The following is a 10020-nucleotide window of genomic DNA, read 5'->3' as shown; positions in this document are numbered from 1 at the left end:
ATACATAAAACCTGCTCCTTCACAGAAGAGCGCGAGAGCAAAAAATAGAATGACTTGTCTGAACAGGACCCTGCAGGAGATTCCCATTTACAGCCTCGTAAACGGCGACCATGGTTGACCGACTGCCCACCGGACTGTGAAAGGTGACAGTTAAAACGGCGCTATGTCGCACGGAATGCCCTTAGCTTAGATGTCGTGATACCAGTAAAGAGATCAACAAGAAAAAACGCGCACAGAAAGCAGCTCGCGAAAGAGCTTAGTTTCCCTGCTTTAGGCAGATTCTGCGGTGTGAATGGCCTCCTGAACGGTGAAGTCGCTCGCGGCGATCTCTCGACCTCTGTTGCTTGAGCCTTGTAATGGGAAAATTTCAAGCGCAGAGCACTTGCGATAGCGAGCTATAAAACAACAACAAAAAAAGACGTTTTACGCCTCGAACACAGAGGGGGTACACGGTGCGCGGCGGGCACACTCTATAGAGGAGTGCCGCTCTGGAGAAGCCGCAGAGCCATCGACGGAAAGAAATGCTTCCGCGCCAAGACATCAGAGAACTTGCTTGAAGACCGCTTGAATCGACATGGAAGTCTACGGGGCAATGGTAAGAAATAATACCGTGTGTGTGCCCGCGTGTGTGTTTCGTTATAGGAAGGATACCAATAGCTCAAATTCCCACTTTGGGCTTCGCAACTGTCCCAGCTGAGATCAAAGAGACCTTGGGTACGGTCTACTAGATATTGAAGACTGTTGCGGGAGCATTCGTTTTGATACTAAAGCGGCTTCTCTTTCGATCATGAACCGCTTGAGAAGAGCTGTGAATTATTCATGGTTGCTCTTGCTAAGGTTGTTCGCCCCTGTACTGAGTTAGCGTTCTTGTAGGCTGTTGCAATTTGCAACTCGATTCTGGCCAACAAAATATAAAATAACTGAACATAGATATGCGGGAAGGTTATTTCTTAACGTTGGACGAATGTTCGACAATTTCTTTGTTCCAGCTGAATTGAGACTCGTTCATTTATATCCTACAAGCTCCAGAACCACTGCTATATTCCTTCTCGTAACCTGTAATATTTGAAGGAGACAGCAGACCTGTCGGCATCGTGCTCGAGCAGACAACAGACAAAAGAGATGCTGTTCATCTCTCTGCACGCGCCATGAGTCCGAATAAACAAGGAAAGTCTAAAACTGAACGCTTTTTTGAACGTAAGTTCCTACATAGAAAAAAACACGATTGCATTTAACTTCTGCGTCGTGGCATCAGTGACCACGTATAATATAGGCGGGTGCTGTATATCCCGTTAGTTGCCGCAAATTAGGTCAGAAGTTTCGATAATCACACGTATCGTGTTTTCACGTTGCTTAGAGCTGAAAGCGTGTGTTTTTTCGAACAGCATTAAGTGCATTTATAGCGGGTGCAGCCACCCCTAATCCTGTTGTCACTTCGTGGAGGCAATAGGCTGGCCGACGTGAACTAGCGGGCCTGCAGGCTAAATGTTTGCGGGGCAAAACTGTCCCTACAAAAATAAGGACGAATATTGACGGCAGCGAAAACCATAGAAAATGTCGGCAAATGCTGACCCCGCTATCCACGACCGTCGAACACACTCGGTTTAAACGTGACACATCAACATCAAAGCAGCTCGCATGCATAAAAGAGTCAGCATTGTTGATTATATTTGTAGTTTCGTGTTCGCAAACACTATATTCCGCCAACTAGGCGCATCGTGTGGACAGACGCTGGATGGCTGGAAGTGTGTGGCGAAACAAGCCATACACTTGTACGATCGAAAAACGCATCAGTAAGAAGCAAACAAATGGGAAGTTTGTCGCAATGTGAATATTTGCGTCTCCCGTATACACGCAATACTTCAGTGGTAGGGTAGAGGTTTATTATTGTTATTTTCGTTAAGCCTCGAATTCTTCCGTATGCACGCAGTACTTCGGTGGTACGGGAGAGGTTTATAATTTTTATTTCCTTTACACCTCGAATTGTCAACGCTCAATTTGACTCAGGGTCATAAAGTTGTGCTTTTCACTCAGTGTTATGAAATCCTATATACAAGACGAATGAAGGGATAAAGGGTCAAGCCTTTTTGAAAGTAAAATCTCGTTAACAATATATTTAAAGCCAAAGACAGCTTTAGTGCACCTCGTAAATCAAGGGAGCAAGCGCCAGTGCGAAATTTTGGAAGCCTTGTAAACTGCTGACGCGTACGCTGTCAAAAACAGCAGAAAGGAACATGTGTTGTCATTACCAATAATTACCGCAAGAAATGTCAGTCGATTTGGGTAATCAGTCCAATGCGGATAATCTAGCTTTTTCCTTTCCTTGTGTTGTCACCTGGCGTACGACTCTGGAACCTAACTGGTAGGGTACTGGGCAGGATGGAGACACCTGCTCTGTATAGCTGAGTGCGGAGTTGTCACTGCGGAATACGTTTTGCTTGCCTTGCTTCCCTTAGTTTTGCCTAGGATGGCCTGTCCTCGGCAGCACATGGTACCTGGAGGATTTCTTAGGCTTAATAGTGGCCGAGTACGAAGTCCGAGGCGAAGGCGAAGCAGGCGCGCGTTGACAGCGGCTCAGGGCGCTCGCCCATTTGCCATTGTTGCTTGCAAAAACGAAAAGTGTCGGGACGAAGTCTGGGTGCCGTCGTGACATCCAGGCTTTTTGTGCCCATCTATAAAAGGTTTCTTCATAGAGTGCGCCCGTATTTAGCCTCAGTACCTCGTCCGTAGCTGATACACGCACAGTCTTGACGTCACGCGTCTCCAAAGGCCTGCCGTGACTGTTTAGCCGGTGAACAGCCTTGATGCATGCTTCGCGTTACCCCAGTCACTTGGGCAGTCTGACCGTGGTTATGTTTAACTGCAGTTGTCCAGCTTAATTGCAGTTACCGCGAATCATAGGCCGCTGGGGTGCAACGAACGAAGTTACGAGGTGATCGGTATAGCGAAGCTGCCTTTGCAAGTATCTTACAACGCAGTATACAATGCCTCCCTTAAGCCGACCGCATGCGCATGCGCAGTCGCTTCGTGAAATAGGTGGATTGTCGGTTGTAGCTACGACTTAGAAGGCGGTACCAGACTACCACATAATTACCACACCATCTTCTTCTTCCGTTTAGCTACCGTTCAAGCATCATTGGAATCACGTTCTTCTCCTAACCGCTGCTGCTCATTTCGCTGGGCGGTGCCATCCATAATTAGTGCCCTAGGTTCTCGCCTGGTTACACCGGTTTCACCTTTGCAAGTAAGCCACCCAGTGGGCAGGTGAGCCGGCAAGGCAGGTGCTATGGCAGGTGTTGCCATCGGTGAGACTTGGGTGGCTTGGGTTTGGTTGTGACCTAGTTTGTTCTTCCCGCAAGTGATTAGTTTATTCTTTGTCACAGTTTTCCAAGAGACAGAGACACGCACAAGAGAGAATCTGCACTCTCCCCCCTCCAAAAAAAAATATAAATAAATAGGAAGTCATTGCGTCTCACACATGATGCATATATGCAGTATTCTGACTTATCAAAAACAAACTTTGAACCCGTAAAGGAAGGCCAATGCCTCGCTGACACGAATAATGTTTTGTTTTTCTACTTTAGGAAGCTGTGTGTGACATCAGGAATCACAGCACAATTTTGCCAATGAACCTCCTATTCTAGCGTCATTGCCTGGTGGAGAAACTGTGCGAAAGCTTAAATTAGTTGCTATTCCAGCGCCGCCCCGTATACAGAGTGTTTCATCTAAGAATTTACACAATTTAAAAAAAAGAGGATTTCTGAGTTAGAATTTCCTTTTTTTTTGTCTTAGCATTGTCAGCGGACACGTTTTTGTACCTGCCAGGGGCAACCATAGTTGCCCCCGGCAGGTACAAAAACGTGTCCGGTTGGTTTTTCTGCTAACCTCGGACGCAGTCCATTGTCCGCCTATTGCGCTCTTACGCAGTCTATCTTCGGCAGAAAAATATTCCGGAGGCCACATGCGGTGCAAGGTGAAATAGTGCACAGGTGTTTTCTTTCGTTGGCTAGGCTTTTCTCCCATCAAAGCCTCACAACGAAAGTGTGGAACACAGTGTAGGAGCTGCTTACATTTCACTCGTCGATCGCAACTGAAGAACTTATTTCAGTGGCTGAGACGATGGATCGAGTGTAGGTAGAGTTCAAAATCACGCCCGAACCGAACACAACGCGCGACTCGGGGCAGCAGCCACCGAGAGTCTGGTCCTCATGTTTGAGAGGATGCTGAGAGGATCAGCATGCCTGAGTTTCTCCGAGCGAAGCGCTAGACTTACGTCGTCGGGAGCGGCGAGGGGGGCAGGTAAGGGGGAGGGTAGAGCACTTGAGGAGAGGCACAATACTTCTTTACGAGCGACTTCAGAGAAAAGGGGCAAGGATGAATCCCAAGTCTCACTCCGGCCGAAAACAGGCGCACCGAATTAACCGAGCGGAACGAAGGGCCATCAGCCGACAGCTGAGAAATGACCGCCACGCCCCACGGAGCCGCGACGTGTGCTTAGATCTGGCGCGAGAGTCCCGGGCCAACGCGCATCGCGAGGGCTGCTCAGTCAAAACTGTCACGCGCTCCCGGCGCTGAGAACAGAGGATCGAAAGTGAAGGGTAGACGGGGCTATTTTCGACCCCACAAGGACTATCGGCTGTGTTAAGTCATCACGGGAGGGAACCGTGGCAGTAACGATGGTAGGAGCGCAGATGCCTGTGAAGCTTCTTGAACGACAGCAGACTGAAAATGAAAGGCGTGCGAGCTGGTGACATGGCTGGAGAAAAGCGAGGCATATTGCGTAGAAGCTAGGTGGAGTGCTGACAGGAATCTTTCCGAGCTGTTTTTGGATATTACTTGACTGAGCAATGGTCGCCCTTGGTTACTCTAGCGGAAATAGGGCTACTTATTTGAGTGATCGAAACTTAGTGAACAGTGGTACAGCGTACATTCTTAACTGTACAGAACTCGGAAAAAAGCTTAATTAGTGACCTCTACAACTTTTCAAAACTGTCTACCACGCCAAACGGTCGCCTTTAATCTTGTATCTGTTCGACGCTGTCAGGTTTCCGCGCATGAATATGTATGTTCGAGGCATATAAGAGTTAGCAGCACTGCATTTTCTTTCACAGGCGTTGTTGCAGCATAGGGCTTGCTGTATTGTAAAAAAATTTTCTCTTTCTCCTTGTCTCTCCTCCTCCAAAGAACCAAGTGAACATCGGCAAAGAAGCTTACTAATTTATTTGGCAGCCGGTGAGATATAGCAGTGCGTCGAACGTACAATGCACACTCACCGTCAAAAGTAAATGGAAGGCGACTTAGTCAAAAAAAAAATTAATTTCTTTAAATGTAAAGCATAATGGTCCATGTTTCTTGGTGCACAGTGTAATTCGCACAATCACAATTAGGCTGCAGATGTGTATTCAAGGTTGCATGAATTGGGGGGGGGGGAGGCAATGATTAAATTTTTTCGTTAATATCGCCTTAAATTTACTTTTGACGGCACCTGTACACATAGGTCGCAACAAAAACGTAAATATTGATGTTATTTTGATTTTTTTTATGATTTCGCATAACGTGTTAACGAACTCTATGGCTACTAGGCGACTTTTTTCTGCATCGCGACATTCTTCATCGTACATTCTTCTTGTCGGGTTTCTGATTCAATTGTCTTGAAACTCAGAATACAAAGTGCGCCGTTTCAGTTGTTAAACTGGCAGGTTGGCCTGCTATTACTGTATTCATGACAAAAGAATCCAGGAAGATATGTAACCACGTAAATACTGTAATTAAAACTGTCGCATTCAGGCGCGTGCATGAATTCCGGCTTAACTACCTAATTACTTCAATATTTTAATTAATTGCCAAACTCGAACATAAAATTTCCATTGTTTTTACGCTGAGATATTATAACAGTTTATGCTATTTATTCACTGGTGACTTCTTCCCTCTCCCTTTCTTTACTTCATCTTCACGCTCAGGAGGTTTGGGCTCTCACATTCATTCATTAATTAATTCATTCATTATTGTTACTAATGTCACTAGCCTCAGCGTCACAATAGCGCCGCTATTGTTGATATAACTCTATCAGCTCCTCAGAGTGCATATAACAATGAAACAAAAATGAAGAAAAAGGGTCCCCGTAGTGCAGCGGCCGTGTTGCCAGTATTAGCCTTTTGAAGGCGAGAAACGCGAAAAGATCGGAGAGTTAGGCGAAATGCAAAGACGACAACACACTTTTCCCATCACAAATACCCCATGCGAGGCATCTCTATCGTAGGATCTCTGCCCTCTGTACAAGCGCCTTAGGCAGGAGCTTGGACGCATAGCTCAAACTGTTCTCCCCATGGCACGCAGGACAGGTGTGAAAAATGCATGGATCCGGAAGCGTTCGTCCTCCCTTCTTCTCCTGCCAAACTCCCACGACGCGGGTCACTCCGCCGAGGGCAAAACACCTTGCACTCTTCACTCTGGCGTGAATATCCCGGATCGCCGTCGGTATGCACGCGGAAACGCGGCCGAGCGAAAGCTGAGCCCACCGACGATTCCCTCCCGCCTGCGCGGCAACGCGGGAGCATCTTCTCATCACTGACAAGGCGCTCGATCGAGACAACGTGCGCGGTAAAAAGATGCCCGCAGCCCGGTATCCACAGTGCCGCAGAAGTGATGGATGTGTTTTGCGGGTCTTGGCTCCACGGCACCCACGCACAAAACACGCCCACGCCCCGCTGACTGAGCGTCTAGCGAGCGGATGCGTGCGGAGTGCGGGGATTGTTTGCCTTCGGCAAATTGCGCCGAAACTAATCTGGGGCCAAAAACAGAAACAGGGGTAAGCTGCTGCTTTCTGCCGCAGCTGATACAATATGACCCTCATTCCGGAGTCATGAAGTGTAAAGCAGGCGTGCTCAGAAAACATGCTTACAGCGTGCAACTCTGCGCATGCAGTATTTAAGCGGGAATGAAACCATAGAGTTTTTGGCGCTTGCGACTTCTAGCGGTGTCCTCAAGTGTCCCTTTCAAACCGCTCGCAACAAAATCTTCTCATGTTACTTCATTAATGCCTGCTCTGCACAATTTCAGGAAAAAAAGGTTGTTAATGATGACGTAACGCTGCCTAGTAGCTTATTTTGTGTCGCTGCATTTTTAAATGTGTGTCTTATTATTTCTGCTTTATTGCTTGTTGTGGCTGACCATTAGCCAAAATTTTGGCTTCTAGACATCAGGAATAATTTTCTAAAGCCAGTGCGGGTGTGAGACTTCTCATCTACTCGTAAAAGAAGGCAGAAGCTAAAACTTTCCGAAAGGCTCGCTCATCTCCATTCCTACTCAGAAAAAACTGGATTACTCGAACTTTAAATAATTCGGATAATAGACTCGCTCGTCGTACAGGTATATGGTCTTGCGGAGGAGGGGCAAACGAAAGACTTGCGTCGAGCCGACATACTAAAAAAAATATATACCTCAGAGGTAGCAGCTAGTTGTGGAAAAGGCCAAAGAAATCTCTGAAGCCTACACTGGCGATAACGTTAGTCTAAAAACGCATTATTTGGGAACTATTTTGAGCCTCGAAGAATACTGCGTTGACTACTTGCAATATGTTCTTCGCGCACAGAAAGCAGAAATGCAATTTAATGCACCACGAAGTGTCGCCTGCGCTCCCTATTTCTAGGCGCAGCGCGGTGCGTACAGACAGGCACAGACATCGTAATAGACACAGACATCGTAAAAAAGTGCTCAGACTTCTCGGATATTCCCTTAAGAAAAGAACGGTTGCTAAGACAAAAAGTCATGCCAATGGATCAGTAGTTGTTACTGACAAAGATTAATGAATACGACACGAGAACTTCTTCGCTCCCCTTCCTGCTATCTTATTCCATGTATCCTGCGCTACTGCCTTCATTCATGCATGAATGCGGAGCAGTCTTCTATCCAGCGGCATGAAGAAAAATTGCCTACGAGTAAAGAATAAGGAAGAGGCAAATTTCATTAGCCATGAGGCTGAAAAAATTAATGCACAAATGGGAAGGTCCTCGGATCGAACCACATGCGACACTGCTTACTAGCGGACTGTTATGTCTATGAAGCCAAAGCGATGCCTTCCTGTCTTGTGTGCCGTAAGGTTCAGCGTGTTGCCAACGTTAAATTGGATGCAGGAGCTGTATATTCTACCCTCACTCCTTGTTCAGTGAGAATACCGTGGCTTGGTGTAGTGCTATGGATTGTTGTTAAGAGCGAGTGATCACCATGTCGAGAGCGATCCTCCCGTCGCCCTGCATCTAACTTTCGCGCTTGCCATCCGTTATTAAAGGGATGGAAATATAAGCAAAAAATACTTCTCTTATTTAGCGCGCCCTAATTACTTAATCAAAACAAATGGGCGACAGACGTTCTGTCCCCGAGTCGAGAGATAATGCGGTCGTAAACCACATGTGTGTCAGCGCCTGTGTTTCTTTTTTTCTTTGTCAGGCTTTTCTGCTCTGTGCAACGCATTCGTTCCTGCCTCACCCCCATGTGAGGTCAAGCACTTCCCCTAATCACAATGGAGCGTCAGTCAACTCATCGAATGCAGTTTCAACGGCGCCATCACCGTTGAAATCCTTCCTGGCGAAAGCGAAGCCGAAATGCCGAACCGAAGACGGAGAACGCGATCGAACTCCGAACGCAAGCACAAGCTTGATAACATTGGGAGAGCGCGTGAGCTGGAGAAGACGAGGCCGTCGAATTAAGCTGTTTGGGAGCAGAAAACGCGATGAAAAGCCTTACGTCACGCAAGCACATCCGGCACTTTCGATATGGGAAAAGCTGAGATTTTCTGCAGAGGCACCTGTCTACAACGCCAGCCAAGTGCCCTTCGGGTGGCCCAACCTCTGGCAGTGGCCTTCCCGGGACGTGGTGGACCAGGCGGTCGACGATGAGAGACACCGGCGCCTGTTTCAGGTATGGGCCGCAGACTCAGCATCGTTGTAAACGTAACTATATATTTGCGAATGATAATGCGATGCGTAAGATATTGCTATTGCAAGGATAAGTTTATGGTGTTTGCTACAGCACGAGATTGCATCCGGCAGAAAGTGTGGAATAATGAAAAAAGTGTTCAGTATGAGTTGACCTTTCGAGTGTCGCAAAAACTGTGCACGTGTTCTGCGAACAAAGTTGCTGCGTTCGAAAATTTGCTGTTGCGACAACCTAGGCACACTTCTAGCCAAAGGAGCAGACGGAAAATATATTGAAGGTTAGCTTCCGCGCCTGCACCCTGTGTGTTAGCTGGAGTTTGAATATTGAAACTGGAGGAAAAGTGCTGCGCTTTCTTGATCTCTGCGAGAAGACAGGGCTCATAGAATATTCATGCATTTGCTTTGTACAGTGTTTATTTTCCCTTTACGGCAAAAGCCACCGAAATGCAAAGCATGATGCCTGCGGTCTGAAACTAAAGCTAACAACACACTTTCCCCGGCTAGTACTCATTTCATAGTCAAGTTGGAGACGGCCCGGCTGGGCACCGATAATGGTTTTTCGGAATAAATTCGCCTCGGGGAGAAACACGTGCCCAAGAAAGTTGGTTCATCGACATGGGTTTCAGAGTTTTTGTTAATCGGACGCGTGTGAACCATCAATTTTGTGTCTTAGGAAAGTTCTTCGTCTTGTTTTACCATACAGAAAGCTTAAGGAGAACACATACCCTGAAATTCTGGACAAGCGCACTTTTTAACGAAAAGTATGAATGCAATCTTTTCGCATATCACGCATAGCAGTCCAAATATCCGCTGATCCCTCTTCTGGACGCTTTTAGTTTTCTGCTATTTACTGTAAAAAAAAAACACCCCATAAGTTTTCTATGGCAGTCTTAAAAACTCTACTTGAGCGCAGGACAAACATTAGAAGCAAAATTTTACTATGCATCGGAAGTTTAGACCATTCCCATCAATATGTCCACAAAAGTACCTCGCAATATTCCACAGTGGTCTCACAATATTCAAAAATGAACCTCATTGGTTTCGTATGGCAGTCCGAGCTATTCGGTGCGAGCGCAGGACGAACTTT

General features: G+C 46.7%; 1 pseudogene; it reads left to right on the top strand.

The window, feature by feature from the left end:
* Positions 1-574: 574 nt before the first annotated feature.
* LOC149351767 (uncharacterized) overlaps positions 575-10020 on the top strand; it is a 47289-nt pseudogene continuing 37843 nt past the window's right edge.

Source organism: Amblyomma mixtum, chromosome 3, assembly GCF_055824585.1.
Source record: "Amblyomma mixtum isolate Tamu chromosome 3, ASM5582458v1, whole genome shotgun sequence".
Lineage (NCBI taxonomy): Eukaryota > Metazoa > Arthropoda > Arachnida > Ixodida > Ixodidae > Amblyomma > Amblyomma mixtum.
Note: the sequence above shows the minus strand (reverse complement) of the source record. Positions and strands in the feature narration are given on the sequence as shown.